The sequence below is a fragment of the Halyomorpha halys genome, unplaced genomic scaffold (assembly GCF_000696795.3).
Source record: "Halyomorpha halys isolate HHAL.00 unplaced genomic scaffold, Hhal_1.1 Scaffold288.1, whole genome shotgun sequence".
Lineage (NCBI taxonomy): Eukaryota > Metazoa > Arthropoda > Insecta > Hemiptera > Pentatomidae > Halyomorpha > Halyomorpha halys.
The window spans coordinates 43,217-60,028 of record NW_027110236.1 but is presented as its reverse complement, the minus strand read 5'-3'; the positions used below and the strand labels follow the sequence as shown (position 1 = coordinate 60,028).

Here is a 16,812-nt window from a genome sequence, read left to right as displayed (position 1 = left end):
TTTTTATATTATTTTTAACACAGGCTTCAATTATCCACTTTTATTCTCAACGTTTTATTTAAAAAAATATTATTATTAACACAAACTTCAATGATTCACTTTTACTCTTAAGTTATTATTTAAAAAAATGTCTAGCGTTTCGGCCCTTAGACCATTTTCAAGGAGACAACCTTAATCATTGATTTCATATTATTCAATGATGTAAGATAGTAATGATATGAAAACTACTTGTCCCTTTGAAAATGGCCTAAACGTAGGGCTGAAACGTTGGAATTTTTTACAATAGGTTAAGAGTAAAATTGGATCATTGAAGTTTGTGTTAATAATAATAATATGTTCATAATCTGTTTTATAATTAGTGTCCTTATAAAATGGAACTAGACCATTCAACCTAATATAAACTGATCATTTTACATGCTCTTAATGATAAAATGAAGAAATAAAAGTTTATTTAATTTTATTTTGATTTTATATACTGGCTTATAAAGTCTTGGATAAGTTACAAATGTTGTAATTTACACCTATGTAGGCTGTTACAACTTTTATTGTGAATACAATATAAATCAGTTCTTCAAATTAAGGACCTCTTGTAAAGTTGAAAAGAAGTGAAAATTATTTTCGATAATCGATAATTTTATTTTCAATTCTGATTGAGCTATTCCTTTTTTTTAAAAAAAAAATGCTAGATTTAAAATTAAAAATCATTAAAAAAAAAAAAAAATCCTGCAACTAAATTCTTGAATGTATTTATTACATTATATGTATTTATAATAAATAAAGTTTTATTATTGTTTTTATAGAATTGGAAGCTTACAATTTACCGTTTTGTTAGCATTAAATTATAAGCTTAATAAGCTTGTGTTAGTGAAAGGAAAGGTAGAGTGATTAAAAAAAAAAAAGTAGCAATTTTGTCTAATTATGTAAGTACAAATGTATAAAAACGCATATTTTATCAAAATTAACGATTATTGATTTGTTTTTCTTATTTATTCATTTTTTGTGCTTTCTGATAATCGATATCACGTGCCCAGTAGCACTAACTCACTTGTTTTGTTTTTTATTACTTTAAGTAGTGCCTGTAAGCGTCTCCTAATTGACTTGATAGTGATCAAATTTAACGGCTTGTGCTTACTTTAGATTTTTCTGATTCAAGGGCGCTTGTTTTGATTTCGATGCAAATAAATTCAGGTGGTTTGGAATAATTTTATTAAAAATGCTGATTCCTTAGCATGTTTTGAGGTAATTGTGAGCTTGGAACGATTTAGTTAGAAGCGGTTCCTGAGGCTAATAGCGGTTATTTTTTACCCCCCTTCCTCCCTCTTACCTTTAATAACTAACCGCTAAGGACTCCCTCCTTACAAGTGCTAAGCTTGAAGTGTCCCGCTATTAAAGATAAAATGTTGCTGATGAAGATCGCTACGTTTACCGAAATACGCAGTTGTTTACATGAGCAGTGCTGTCCTGAAGGGGCGATAGGAGGTAGTTTAGCGGCACTGTGTATATATCGTAATGAGTGACTCTAACGATTCTGTTTGCCGAGGCGAGATTACACCCTAAGGTCTGATTTATAGGTCCTATCTTGTTGCTAATTGGCACGGGTATCGTATGGCCTGGATAGAGTTCTCTGCCGTCTCTCGTATTCTCGTTGACGCTCGCCCAATACCTCACTTTTAGGAGGACATCATACCTCTGCTCTCTGTGCCTGGACTTTGAGTGGATGAAGACTTGAGTCTTTGGATTCTGTTTCTATTCAGCTTTCACGTACATTACCTCATCCATCCATACCTTTCCAATGACAATTTTTATTTTCGAATTAAGAAGTCGATCTCCAACATTCTTCTTATTGCTGCTGATCTTCCATATAGTGCAAGTACCAGGGTAAAAAAAAAGAAATTTTTTATTACTTCAATGAAAACTGTGTATAAATACTAGTCAAAATAAATGAGTCTGCCAAGTACAGGTAGGGGGAATAAAAAATGGTGTCTGTTTCAAAATGTTAAAATAAATACTTTTTAATTCGGATCTCTTTATTTTTAAAACTACCAACAACTCTATATAACCTAAGTGAACATTATTTAAAGTAGAGTAAATTTGCTAAAATATGAGCTCTAATAGACATTTACGTTCAAAAGTTCGTGAGATATAGCTTTTTAAATTGCAATATTTCATAAAGAATCTACTAAGAAATCAATAGTTAGTTTATTTATTCCTCAAAAACTATTCGACGACCAGATGTTTATTAGCACTTATATTAAAGCTAGTTAAATGTTCTATAAAGTAGTGTTATAATGTTTATCTTCGTAGGAGTAGTAGTTTTTATGATATTTTCCAAAATAAATACCAAAAAATTAATTTCCAGTTTTCGGATAAACGTTTTTAAAATATCATAAAAAGTTTTACTACAACGAAGATGAACGTCGTAAACTACTTTATAGTACATTTAACTAGCTTTGATTTGAGTGCTAATAGACCTCTATACGTCAAAAAGTTTTTGAGAAATACATTTCTCAAAATAAATACACTAACTACTGATATCTTGGTGCATTTTTTTTGAAATGTTGCAATTTAAAAAGCTATATCACGCGAACTTTTGAACGTATATATGTCTATTAGGGCTCATATTTTAACAAATTTACTATTCTTTAATTGATATTAACTTAGGTTATATAATGTTGTTGGTAGTTTTAAAAATATTGAGCTCCGAATGATTTTGATACAGACGTCATTTTTTATTCCACCTACCTATACTTGGCAGGCTCATCATTTTAGACTAGTCATTATACATAGTTTTCATTGAAGTAATAAAAAATTGGGTTGAAATAATTGCTTTTTTTTTGTCACTCTAGCAAGTCATAGTACAGTCTTTTAAGAGGATATCATACATCTCGCAGTGTTCGGGCTTTGAGCTTAATTAACTTTGAGCGGTCTTTGCATTCTGTTTGTATTCAGTCTCGTACATTACTTCATCCATCTAATACTTTTTTAATGACAATTTTATGTTCGAATTAAAAATTAAATCTCCAATACTCTTCTTATTGCTGTTGATCTTCAAAAGGGTTATGACTGCTTGCAACAATATTTATTAATCTCTTCTGGTGTTCCGACTTCCCAACAACCCTAAGGTAACGAGATCCTAATACGATGATGATACAGTACTGTGTTCCGCTTCTTATCCAATAGATACAATATTAAATATTCTACTAAAAATATCAATAAAATCATTAAAATTAATTCGACTTAATGTGAAGCCATACTTTACATTTCTATGAACTCATCCCCCATCTCTTGGTCAAAATGTGTAGTACCAATAGTATTAATCCTGGACAGATCTCTCATATTCACAGATCATACCAACAGGAAGGTATTCAGCATAAAGCATTCATTCATAAAGCAGAAAAAAAAGAGTTAAACTACGACACGAAATGCTAAACGACGATCAAGGAAACAATCAGACCCTTCTTTTCTCGGGGAAAGAGTAAAACCACAAAAGAGACTCATCAGTAACCCGGGACTATTCCTTGGGGGCCGCTCCCCAGCGGTGATGAAGTGTTCATTCAACAAGAACTGAATACCTTTGATCTAAGAACAAAGGATAAATCGTTATTAAGACTCTAGACCACCAAGTTTTCAAGGTATTGGAAAAGTCGTTCTATTTTAATTGTTGATGAATTGATTAGTTACCTGAAAATTTAACCAATTTAATCGGAAATATATTTAATTTTTACTTTCACTTACTACATATGAATAGTAAGAGATACATGCATGTATATGAAGAAAAAAATAGATGTAAATATAAATGTAAATAATGCTATTATAAATAAAGACTTATTATTATTGTTGTTATGGTCTGTATTTCTCGCTATTACGAGTTGAGTATCTGAGGTGGGGGATCTGGAAGTCCAACCACCTTCATATTTTTATTTATTTTATATTTGATTCAGGTATTTAAAAACTTTATAATTTTAAATATTTAAATAAAGAGAACCGACTGTTGAGCCATTCCTAGCACATCAATACACAATCCCAAACCATTCACGCCTGTCGCAGTGGATTTTGGTACGAGACCATTTGTTTCCTGTTGACAGTTCCTTCAATTCAATCGCTAATTCCTGATTTTCTTTAATTTTTCTCCCACAGTAGAGCTTATATTATTATCGTTTGGGATTCCAACATCAATAAACTTTATTTTTTCTTAGCTCTATAAGGAGGATATCTGGTTTATTATGACTGTATGGTACGTAATTGTTGATTCATCCCAATAGAGCTTGAGAGGAACTTTTTGGAGGAGTCTATTTGGGTGGTACTTGTAGTATGGGCTCTTATCATCAATTAAGTTGTACTTTATCGCTAGGGCCTGATGCAAACTTTAGGCCACATGGTTGTGCCGCTGTAAATATTCAGTACCAGCCAACACATCTACCCGTGATCTGTTAAATTGATTCTAGCGCCACCGAGCATAATCGACACTTATCGGGTGCTGTTGCGTCTTTTAGCACATATGATCTGGTGGCAATCATCTTGAATAGCAACCACAAACCCCTATGTCTCGTAGGATAGCCTTCCAAAATTTAACCACTCAACTGATCGTTCTTTGTCTATGGAGGATTCATTCAGTTGGCTCTATAATCTCCCATGCAGATACTTGCTTTTCCATTCCGCCAGTCGTTCTTTTTCTGAATCAATTTTCAGTTCTTCGGCTTTGCTCAGGTTTAGTGCAGTCAGACATTGTAACGATTGCCTGATAAACACTAGTAGTTTTTGAATGGAAATATTAACGTAGGGATAATTCCTGCTTACGACATGATTCTTCAATATTTATTTATATATTATCTATCATTATTATTATTTTATTTTGGGGAAAGTATTGCGATCTGGAAATATTTTGAATTCAAGATTTCAACTGTAATACATATTTTGAGGTCCCCGGAATCCAAAAAAGACATGTCACGCAAAATTATATGTGTGTCTTTGGGCAGCCAACAAGTAGTCGTAAGTAACTGAAATTACATATTTAAGGTTATATGCCTGCGATGTCACAACAACGTCTTTCCTAAATTCGACCGACTGGAAATGCCGCTTTATAAAATCGATTTTTCACATTTCTACGATTTTCTGGAAAACGGCACTAACAATTTTAATTAAACACGCCATACCAATGTAGAATTAAATTTTAAAAAAAATTAAATTAATTTTAATTTAAGTTTAAGTTTTTAATTTAAGTTTAAGTTTTTAATTTAATTTCTATTTTAAATAAAAAGTTAAAAAAAAATATTATTCTCATTTAAATAATCTGACCGGGCTGAAATGACGATTTTTAAAAACTCATCCATGGATTACCTTTAATTTGTTTATTTAAAAAAATAAGTTCTAATTGCTTGTAATAATAAATACTGGATAAGTAAAAAATATTGTATAATATTTATGTAATATGTTATAACTGTTATAAATGTTAATATGTATAACTTAAGGAGAACAAAATATAAGGAGAGGCATTCGATAAAGTCGGGAAAAACCGATAATACCCGAGCATTCCCGTTTGCATTACAACTCGGTTATCTTCATTAACTGCATTATTCATTTTAGGTCCAATAAACTACAAGTTAAACCAATTCTCATAATGGTTTGTGTGTATCTGGTTAGTAAGGATTTAGATTAAAAGCGGTATGCCAATAAGAAATGTTAGAATCTTGCAACGTGATATATTATAAAACGTATTTTTCTGAAAACTTTTGAAAGATTTTTGAGTTAGTCCATCTGTAAACTGAATGTTTCATTTGGAAAATTTGAACGGGAAAGTATTAACACAGTGAATAATATAGAAATGATTTGTTCTGAAACGAACGAGGATTTTCAACTCAAATGAAAGTAGTAAGTGAATATTGTTTGATGCTCGCACCGCACCGTATTTTTTAACTTGTTACGAGCTTTCCTAAACAGGTGGTGGAATAATATTTATTATTTAGAAGAAATAGTCAGAACTTTTTTTTTCGTGATTTTCTTTTATAGTCTTCATCAAAATCAGATGATTCGGCAAGCGGGGGGAAAATATGATGGACATAGTTGGGAGTGCGGTCATTGAGGACAAAAATAGTTGATAATTATTTTTCTTGACCATCTTCTAATTTTGAAAAATATTGTCAATCATTTATATATATGAAGAGAAAAAAAATAGTACGTGGCACACTTTGTTTCAATTATAATATATACATGTATGTTTCTATTCCCCCTTTTGTTTAAATAGTTATAAGATTATTAGATTGTTACTGTAGCTAACAGCTAGGTAAAGCCGTAAAGCCCTTTTAGTAATGTAATACTGTGCCAGTAATAGACAGCCCTTCCTCTTCACTTTATAATTACTATCTGCTCTGGAGTATACCAAAGGTAATTAACATACTCATTTCTGATCTACCGGTGCAGGGATGTTATTCAATCATCCGAGTACCATATCTTTCAACTTGTTAAACCGTTAGTTTTTTTTAAATATTTGTAAACTAAATTAAATAAGAAATAAAGAAAGATTTGTCGAATTTACTAGTTAAAGATTATGTTTTAACTAAAATAAACAAAATCGTCCGGGTAATGTAATAATTTGTATCCAGCTCGAGAAGTTTGGTTACTGACTCTTTGCTAATCGGCCATTGTATACAACTTTGTTTCTGAGCTCCTGTTGTGTAAGACCTCGTATCACATTACCAAGTTACTGAAGTAAAGAAAATTTCTTTACCTACTTTAGGAAAGTTAGAGAAAATCTTATCTGTATTGTGGTGCTATATATTTCAGTCACAGCATTATACTTAGATTTCCTACTATTATCTCATCTGATTATGTTATTTTTCTTAAAATACTTCCATTTCTTTAATGAAATAATTTATGCATTTGAGACTGATAATACATGAATAATTTATCCATACTTGCAATGAAAATAGTTAATGATTTACTAGTCATATAAATATGTTAATTTTATTATGACTCGGACAGTATAATAGGTAAATATTTTAAAATATACAATTTGATTTTAATATACACAATCTCGATTATCCGTGATAATTCCAAGGATGGTTGGATTACAGATAAAATTTGGTTACTTATATTAATTAGTTATAGCAATCTAAATTAGAAATAAGAAAAGTTCGTATTTGTATAAATAAAAATGCAATGTTCGTTTTTAACTGGCCTAAGATCTCCGACAATTGTTAACCGGAGCAAAAAACAACAAATAATTGTTGATTATTTGTTTTTTTAAATTTTGGTGTCGTCCTGGGAAGGTTCTTAGCTATTGAAATTAAATTTTTTTGATAGATAACTTAAAATGTATTCATTTTTTCTTATTTTACATTAGAAAATATGGCGAGCAATGAAATTACCCTAGCAAAAAAAAAAAAGACCTAAATTTAACACGTGTTACTAAAGATATTGCGAAAACAATTATTAATACGTTTAGATCACTAATTTAAAATAATTACATTATTTTAATTGGTTAAATTATAACTGAGTAATTTAATTTTAAAGTATGCTGGTTAGAAATACTCAATCTTTTTATTATTAATTTGTTTCAGCAAATGTTTCACTACTTTCATTTCATTCGATTGGAACGCAAACACGGTATATTATAAGTTATTAAACATGTCAACTTGAGACCATTAACAATTATTTGTTTTACTTATTTATTTTGTTTTTGTAGTTCATCAAGATACCTAGATTTTAAGTATATGTATAAAAAATGTAGAGGAAATAAATAAACAAAAAAGTAAATTATTGATATATAACTCAAAAAATTTAGGATGAATGAATACAAACTCAATTAATTTATATAATTTTCTGATTATCCTCCGATTTTTTTTAAAATAATTATTTTGCACCGTTTTTATCAACCTTTGTCCTTTTGTTATTTTTATCATTAAAAAATCATTTTAAAGATGATTTATTTTTTTATTCTGATTTATTTTTTATTAATAATTGACCTCATTGATCTTTTTTTATAAATTGGTTTTCACAACTTTATTTTATTTTCAGATTTTGAATGTGCGAAGAAAGTTGGGAACGTCGTCCTGGAAAATAAGGTGAGTTTTATGTTTATCTTATTCTTTGATTATAAGAAATAATGTTATTTATTTTCCGATGATTAAATATATATATTCGGTCATATATTTATAAAACCTGTTCTTGACTTATATTCGTTTTAAACCTTGATATCCAATATAAATGATTTATAATAATTTCGTTTGTATCAAAACTGTTCAGATGCACTCATACTAGGTGAATGCATTATTTGAAGATAAAATAATTTATATTTTATTCATAAATCTATATTTTATGCATGTTGTAAAAATGCAATGGATTTTTATGTGTATATATTGTCATTTTATTTAAAAATTTTATTATTTATATTTTAATTTTATTCCATGTTTGTTTAAGAGTGAAAGAAGGGAAAGATGTATCTGGTTAAGGTATAAAATATAATTAGAATAAATAGATAAATAATGGAAAAGAAAAGTAATAAGGAAAAAAAAATACAAAATAAAATAAAATATAGAAATAAAAGAACAAAAATTATGGAACAAAAAAAATCATGTATTACTATTATATATTATAAATTTACTTTTCTGTGTCTATACATTATCGGCATTCAAAACATTTTTTTACTGAGTATGAGTATGTTGTGTATTTAGCAACCCAATAAAGTTGACAGCACAACGTTTTTGAATGAAAGTTTTGTTTCTATTACATTGTTAGTTTTTGACATTGGCTTAAATTCTTTTATCATGTTAAAAACTTTTTTCTCTATATTTGAAGAAATGATTTTTTTTCTATATTGGTTTCTGATTTTTTTTTTTTTTTTACAATAAAAGTCATCGTAAGAATATATATATTTTTTTGTTACTTTAATATTGCTTAAAGCTCTTTTGTTCAACACTTTTATTGACCACAATTGTAAACAGTGTTTCTAGTAGAGCAGAATGGCTTGTTTCCTTTAATAACACTATTGTCTCTCATGTTAGGAAATATGTCTTTCGGTCGACAGCTTCTGACACAACGTTCACTTAATTCAGTTTAATAGATTTTGGTATCAAGTTCTTCTGTCGTTAAAAAAAAAAAAAAAAAAGTTAGTTTAAAAGAAAAGCCGTGAAGTATCTGACCGGAAATAAATTATTATTATACAATATTCTTTGCGTTAGGTTCTAATGTTTTTTTTATTATCAATATGCATTATTTTTTTGCAGGTAGTTTATGTATTATTCAAATAGGATTGATAACACTGAGAACGTTTTATAGCGTAATTAAAAAAAATCTTGTGTGATGCACTCATCACGCAACTTTCACTTACCGATCCTTTGTTTGTCCACAAGTTTTAATTAGATTGGCTTTGATTACAGCTGTCGGTGAGTTATTGCTATTTTTGAGATTTTCAAAAAACAATTCTGTAGGCAAACATTTTTTATTTAAATTTGAAGAAGACAAGTTGACCGTATGAATTTGATTGTAGGAAGGTATTCCGAGTGGGGGTCAATAAAGGTACCAAAATAGTAAAAAATGATTTATTATTTACCAACGTTTCGCCCCACTTTGCAGGGGTTCGTCAAGGCTAAATGTAAAAAAGATACAAAATAAAGTTAAAAAAATTATTACTAGGTTTAAGTATGCTGTGTATTTAGCAACCCAATACAGTTGACAGCACGTTATTACATTATTAGTTTTTAGACATTGGTTTAAATTGTTTATCATAGATTGTAGAAAAGTATTCCGAGTGGCTGTCAATAAAGGTACCAAAATAGTAAACAAATGTTTTCTGCCTACGTTTTGACCCTCAATGTAGGTCTTCACCAGGGTTGTTGGGTGGAGTTGTAATCAATGTCGCTCTACTAACAATTGAGAATGACACTTCTTTTCTCTTTTTTTCATTCTTTTAAAACGCTTCTTTACTATTTTTTAATGCATACTATAATACTTCTTTTTCTCGCCGATTTTATACGGACCATCGGACCATAGGCATGTACTTTATACTTTTGAGGGTACGCCCGCCACACCACCGGCAAGTAAATTCCTACTCCGCAAGGCCGACTGGAAAGGATACAGGTCGGTAGTTGCCGAAGCACTACCAAAAATTGTACAATATCGTACACCAGAAGAGGTGGACTCAGCGGTGGAGGTGATCACCACTACTATCCAGGATGCAGCCAATAGAAACCTACCAAAGTTCTACCCCCTCTCCAACGCCATCAGGAAGCCACCAAAGCATACCCTCACTCTGATAGATCAGCGAAATAACCTGCGCAATGTCTTTCAGCGCACGCTTGAATCCGTCCATCAATGCGATGACTCGGCAGATAGCTGCTCTCATGCGTGACTGGAAGAGAGCGCCCTGGCATGACCAGCTCCGGAGGGCTCATGATGACCATCGACAGTTTTGGAAGCTGATCAGTAACTTTGTCACCAAGAGAAGGACTGTACTGCTTACAGCTGGGAGCGACCTGTTGACGTCTGGGGAGCAGGCTGCCCTTCTGACCTCAAGCTATATAGCGAAGGATGCTGAGCGTACGTATAATGCTCCTACACCACTTGGGAGGTCCTGAGTCCAGTTGAAAAGCCCATCTTCTCCACCTTCAGCCAGCTAGGAGTCGGTACTACGCCGCACTAAGGTTAACAAGACATCTGAGCAGGATGGGATCCCTTGAAGATGCTTCCCAGGAAGGGTAAAGTCGTTCTCCTGAACATTTTCAACTCGTACGGATCTCTTACTTCTTAACTGTCTGGACACATGTGATAGTGCCGCTACTCAAGCACATGAGCAAGGTCTTCGAACGAAGTTTCAAGAGCACACCATAGAGCAGATAAAGAAGAACTTTGCTACGGCCTTCAGCACTCTGGATTGCAGCCAGGCCTTCGAGAGCGTATCCCACCCGCTACTACTCCGCGGATTGGAGTTCAAGTACCCCGCTCTATGCCGACTGATCAGAAGCTATCTTAGTGGATGATCTTTCGCCGTAAGAGTAGGCGGGGACCTCTCACCTCCGGCCCCCATCACCTGCGGAGTCCCTCAAGACTCTGTGCTGAGACCTCTTCTGTTCGTCGTTTTTACGGCTCCAGTAGTCGCCCTCAAGCACCCAGATGCAGTAGTAGCAGCCTATGCAGACGATATCGGGATCTACGTCTCGAGCATGAGTCCGAAGGTAGCCCTCCAATATGCCGAAAATGCTTCTGCTACCATCGTAACTGCAGAGGGATGGCATCAAGGTGAACCATGCGAAGATATATGCCTCAGTCATGTCCTTTCTGAAGGGCAAGAAAAGAAAACTTCCTCAGCTTTTCATAGTGGACGGCGATAGGCGAAGGATCTCGAACACCACCTCCAGTCACGTCGGGGAGAGACTCAAACTGGCCCGGTCGAAATCCTACAGGTTCTACCATCAGATCACACTTCGGCTCAAGTTGAAGAGTTATAAAGCAATCATACGTCCGACTCTGCTCTATGGTACTCCGCTCCTGCGACACTTCTTCATGACCACGCTGAAAAAGCTGCAGAGTTTCCAGAATTCCCTCCTTCGGCGAATAGTCCGAGGAACTTCACTCCAAAGAGCCGGGAACAGTGCTATCCATGATGAGCTCCAGCTCCCCTCTGTGCTGGAGTTCATAGGCCGCAGGCACATCAAGTTTTTTGATGGGCTGAAGGCATGTTCTAACCCGCTGTTCAGAGAGGTCGCGCCTCCACCAAGACCTGGGAGGTGGCAAAGCACTGTCCCCTTGGTCGACGTTCTCGCCGAGGGAAGGGCTTCGGGCTCTGCAGCCTGAAGTCATCTTAACCCATCTTATTCCCCAGTGAAGCGGTCCTCCCCGTTCTTTGTACCCCGGGCCAGGGGCTCTTGGGCCAATATTGTAAAAATCCCGCCTTCTGCGGACCCAGCCAAACCCCACCCCTTATAATGCCATTTGGCAATGGAAGAGCATCAGTTTCATGTTTATATACTCAGGTATATATTAATATTGTTATATTTACATATTTTCAATAAAGAAGATCAGAAAAAAAAAATACCACACTAGTTCCTATCGTTTCAACTGCCTTTAGAGGACCCTGCAACTTCCCTCGTGTTGCCACTATGCTTTCCAAGGGAAAATATCAATAGAATACATAAGCCCTTGTGTTATATTCAACATATTGTGGTGTTATAGTGATATGTTTATATCCGTTTCTTTTGTTTTTCTACCAGGGTTAAAAAAAAAAAAGTACACCGATCATAAGATAGGAATATTGATTATTTTTTCAATAAATTACGGGTGAAATTTGTCTGGTCACGCTTCCATTTTTGCACTCCATAAAAAATAATGCAAGACAGAGTTGGCTGAACAGAACAGAACCAGCGGTAGGTCTTGGTGATTAGCCCACCGTATCAGCTCATTTGGCGTATCAGATGATGGCGAAATTGCTTCTACTTTTCTTTTTATTATAGTGTTGGGAAATAAATATTCAATCCCCGTGCAGTAATCATCCTGGTATATCTAATTACAATTTTTTCCTGAAGGGGTATCAGTAATCAGCTGAACAAGTTCCCAGCGTGTAAAACATGTCGGCTTGAGTTCGCCTCTGTTAAGAGGTTGGTGGGGAGGGGGAGGAGGGTAGAGATAATTAAGTAGAGGTAAATAAGTTTGTTAATTAGCTTTGTAAATTGGGTATGGATTCAGAACATATCCCGTTCTAGAAAGTAAATTAATGTTACATAAGTAATTTCCTAATTATGTTTTGTGGATTATTTCTTGTAGGTTATTGCAAGGCCTGTTAGTACTGTAATGGAGGAATCTAACAAGATTTTTCAAAATATTTTCTTTTATATGTGATTTCATTTAAATGTACTAATCACCTTAAAGTTCTAATATTATTTTGTTGTATGTAGACTGTATTAATTTTTGCATATTATTCAGGTTAATTACTTGAGAAAGTATCATTAAAATATTTTTTTACTAACGTTTAGGATCATATTCACCCTATTTAACAATTTTATAACTATAAATTATTATAGTGCATTCCTACAATTTTGTACATTTGTCATACACATATATCATCAGTACAAAGTCATACTTTTAATTTTTCATTCATTTTTAAGGGTGTCGTTTAATTAATTATATTAATTCGTCATTTGTTTCTGATAAATATTTTTTAAAATTAAAATCGTCTTACAATCTGGTTCTTCAAAAATGTTTAATAATTTGATTGATTTTAATATATTTTTTATTAATTTTTAAGTTTAACGAAGTTAGTTATTTTATTTTGTCTTTCTTAGCTTGTTGTATTGAATTGAAATGAAAAATAGTTTATTATTCTGGGACTAGGTCCCTTTAGAACAATTAAAAAGGCAATTTTAATCTTATAATAATATTTATTACTATGGCCAATAAATGTTATTATTATAGCCACCAGTATGGCCACACTTATTATATATATGATTATAACTTATATACAGAGAGAGAGAAATATATTAATTAAAAAACTAACTGACTAAGTAAAAACAAAACAAAAAGTTAATTACAAAATATCTGAACTATTATAATAATCAGTCAGATTGCAAAAAGTAGTGAAATATAAGTGATTTAAACGAGAAATGTTTTGGTATATGACGAATGTTAGAGGGAATGGAGTTCCAGAGATATGCAGCTTGGTAAAAAAAAAACGGTATTGCTTAGAAGGTTTTTATTAATATTTGTATATCCTACAACACTTCTGAAAATATTGGTTTAAAAAAAAAGGATTATACTCTCTGTTAGTGCATTTTAATTTATTTTTGCATTGTTATTATTCTTACGTTCCAAGGTTTTCCCTTTCCTCAGAAAATTTTAACAATATGTATAACGCTTGTATTTCTAGTCATATACAATTTTTTTATGCATAGGTGGTCAACTATTTTTTGCTTTTAATACTACTTAATTATTGTCTTTATCATTAGAAAGTCTCTAGACCATCTTCTTTTAAGATGCTTGGGAGGATAATCAGAAATCGGAGAGGAAATAGTGTTAGTGAGCTTATCATGGAACGATATCTGGTTCTGTCTGACCCTGGCGATATGTGGAACTTTAAGGTCGTTGTGGATGGTTTTATTTGTTACAAAGTCAGGATCATTGAGGATTTTACGAGTGATTTTAAACTGTAAGGATTAGATAAGAGATTCAATAGTTGTAGTGGGACCCAAAAGCTCAACACCGTAATCCCAAATTGACCTTATTATGGTCATGTAAATGAGTATTTTGTAATTATTATTTTATTTATTTATAGATAGATAGATATTACAATCTGCAACACATTTGTGGGCAAAAGGTATTAGTGATAAATGATTCACACTAAAATAAAATAAAATAATAATAAAAATAAATAAAATCTCTCTTAAAATATATACAAACAGAAGGATAAAAAAAATTAGCATAATCAAACTATTTGTACGAAAACATAAATAAATAAAATAAAATAATATAATTTTGTAATTAATTGAAGTTTTTGGTCTAGTGTTATAATATAATAGCTGGAATCGAAGACCATTGTTCTGTCTTTTCAATATTTTATGCTAGTCATAACACTGGTGGCGTACACTCTACATGAGATCGAAAGGTTCATTGCCAATCATATTATCACATGAGTTTTTGTTTTTTTTTTGTGCGCATACCCAAGATGATGGTCTATCTTCTCTCTAGCAATCTTAGCCCGTCCGCTTCATCTCGGCAACTAAGATTGTAACTGAATCCTTAGTGGCTATACTGGTTCGTCCGCTTCACCTCGGCAACCAGTGTAGTTGATCCCGTCTCTCCACTGCTCTAGTCCGTCCGCTTCATGTCGGCAACTAGAGCTGCACCTAGCCTTATCAGCTTACTAGTTACAAAATTTTAATTCGCTTACTCAGAAAATACATTTGGCCGAATTGACAGCGATGCCGTATTTGTCCAGTCTCTGTAGAACTTCCCGCAGATGGGTTTCGTGTTGGTCTTCATTATCAGACACAATCAGGAAATCATCCAGGATTTTGTATTAGTAGGTCAGGTCACGGAATTTATCGTCGACATATCTCTGGAAGCTTTGTCCTGCGTTCCTAAGGCCAAAATTCATTCGATTATATTCTATTAGGCCAAATGGTGTTATAATGGCCGTCTTCTCTCGGTCTTTTTCTGCGACCGGTATATGGTAGTAAGCGCGGCGTAGGTCATATATGAAGCGGTTAAACATTTCAGACACCTATTAGAGGGCAAGAATTTTTATATAATAACAGAACACCGCCCGCTAATACACGCCTTCAATCAGAATCCTGAAACCTTGACGCCAATAAGGACCCGCTGGCTCACCTACATTAGCCTATTTACTACCGAAGTGTTTTATAAACCAGGAAATGACAACAGAGTGGTTGATGCGCTCTCAAGAATCAAAGAGATCCAAACGCCTGACGACTTCGTCGCACTCAGAGGCACAGGAAAAGAATGAAGAACTCCAACGCATAAAGGACCAGCCTAACTTAAAATTCAAGCTGGAAATACCAGGCACGGATATGTCTATCCTTTGCGAAACGTCACTTAACAAGGCCAGACCTTATCTACTAACTGAATTTAGGTGACCTGCGTTTGATAAGATTCAGAACCTCAGCCACCCCAGTATCAACACTACAAGGAAAACGATAACGCAACGCTTCTTTTGGCCGGGTATTAACCGAGACGTTCGACATCACGACAACTAGGATTGTAACATAATCCTTAGCGGCTACACTGGTCCGTCCGCTTCATCTCGGCAACTAGAGGTGCACCTAACCTTATCAGCTTACTAGTCCGTCCACCAGTAATCTCGGGAACTGGTAAGCTCCCTCCTGTCTTGACAGTTCTAGTGCGTCCGTTTCATCTCGGCAACTAGAACTGTTAACTCTACCTCTGACACTCTCTTACCTAGAGATACCTCTACCTCCTCTACCGACGTCAGTGTCCAGGGCTCATCCCCTGGCACGGCCGTTACTTTCTTCCTTATTACTAATGAATACGCTTTGTCGAGGGCCTTCTGTAAAGTGGATATCATGCTGGAGAGCCGCTTGAGACTAGACTTACCTCGACAATGTCATAGGTTTACAAGGAAGGGTAAAGCTAATGTTAAATTTATGGCATTTGTTTGAGTTTATTTTAATCTTCTATTTGTTTTTATTAATCAAAAAAAGTTTTGATGTGGATTATATTATATTGGATTCTTGGATTCTAATTGATGGTTTATTATTCACTTCACACATGTGTCATCGGGGGAAAAAAATAATGTTTTTTGTCTCGAAACTATTCATTTATTCATCAACAAGAGAAAGAGATATAATTGGATTAGGATATTGAAGTAGGTTTTCACTGTGTTTGAATTTCGAGGAAAATATGTCGTTGATTATAATATAGGTAAAAAGGATTTAAATGAAAAAAAAATCACCACGATTGTCCATTATACTTAATTGTTTGCATACCTACCGTATATACCAACAGCCATCCATTTATTTATATATATGCAAAGTTTATTTAATTATCTCGGAGAATTTCATATTTAGGGGCTACCTTCTCTTCAAAGGAATATCTGATGCCAGCAGACCGCATACGGCTCGTTGATATTTTTCCTCTGATGTGGTTTCTCTTTGATTTCGCCCTTTTGAATTTATTTTTACTTCATTTCCTCCTTTCTTCCTACGATCATTTTTTTTTTTCAATGACCCTTTTCGGAAAGTAAATTTTCAATTTTTTAAAGAAAAGTTGAGAATGTTTGGTTAACCGTGAATATTTGTATATATTATATATAAAATTGTAGTACTTAATTTGTTGGTATTAAAAAAAAAC

General features: G+C 33.3%; 1 long non-coding RNA gene across 1 annotated transcript in view; it reads left to right on the top strand.

The window, feature by feature from the left end:
• Positions 1 to 16,812, top strand: part of LOC136796000 (uncharacterized) — a 207,812-nt gene that overhangs the window by 171,501 nt on the left and 19,499 nt on the right. The window contains exon 4 of the long non-coding RNA XR_010843698.1: positions 8,014 to 8,060. This is a non-coding gene — a long non-coding RNA (uncharacterized lncRNA). The remainder of the gene's footprint in view (positions 1 to 8,013; positions 8,061 to 16,812) is intronic.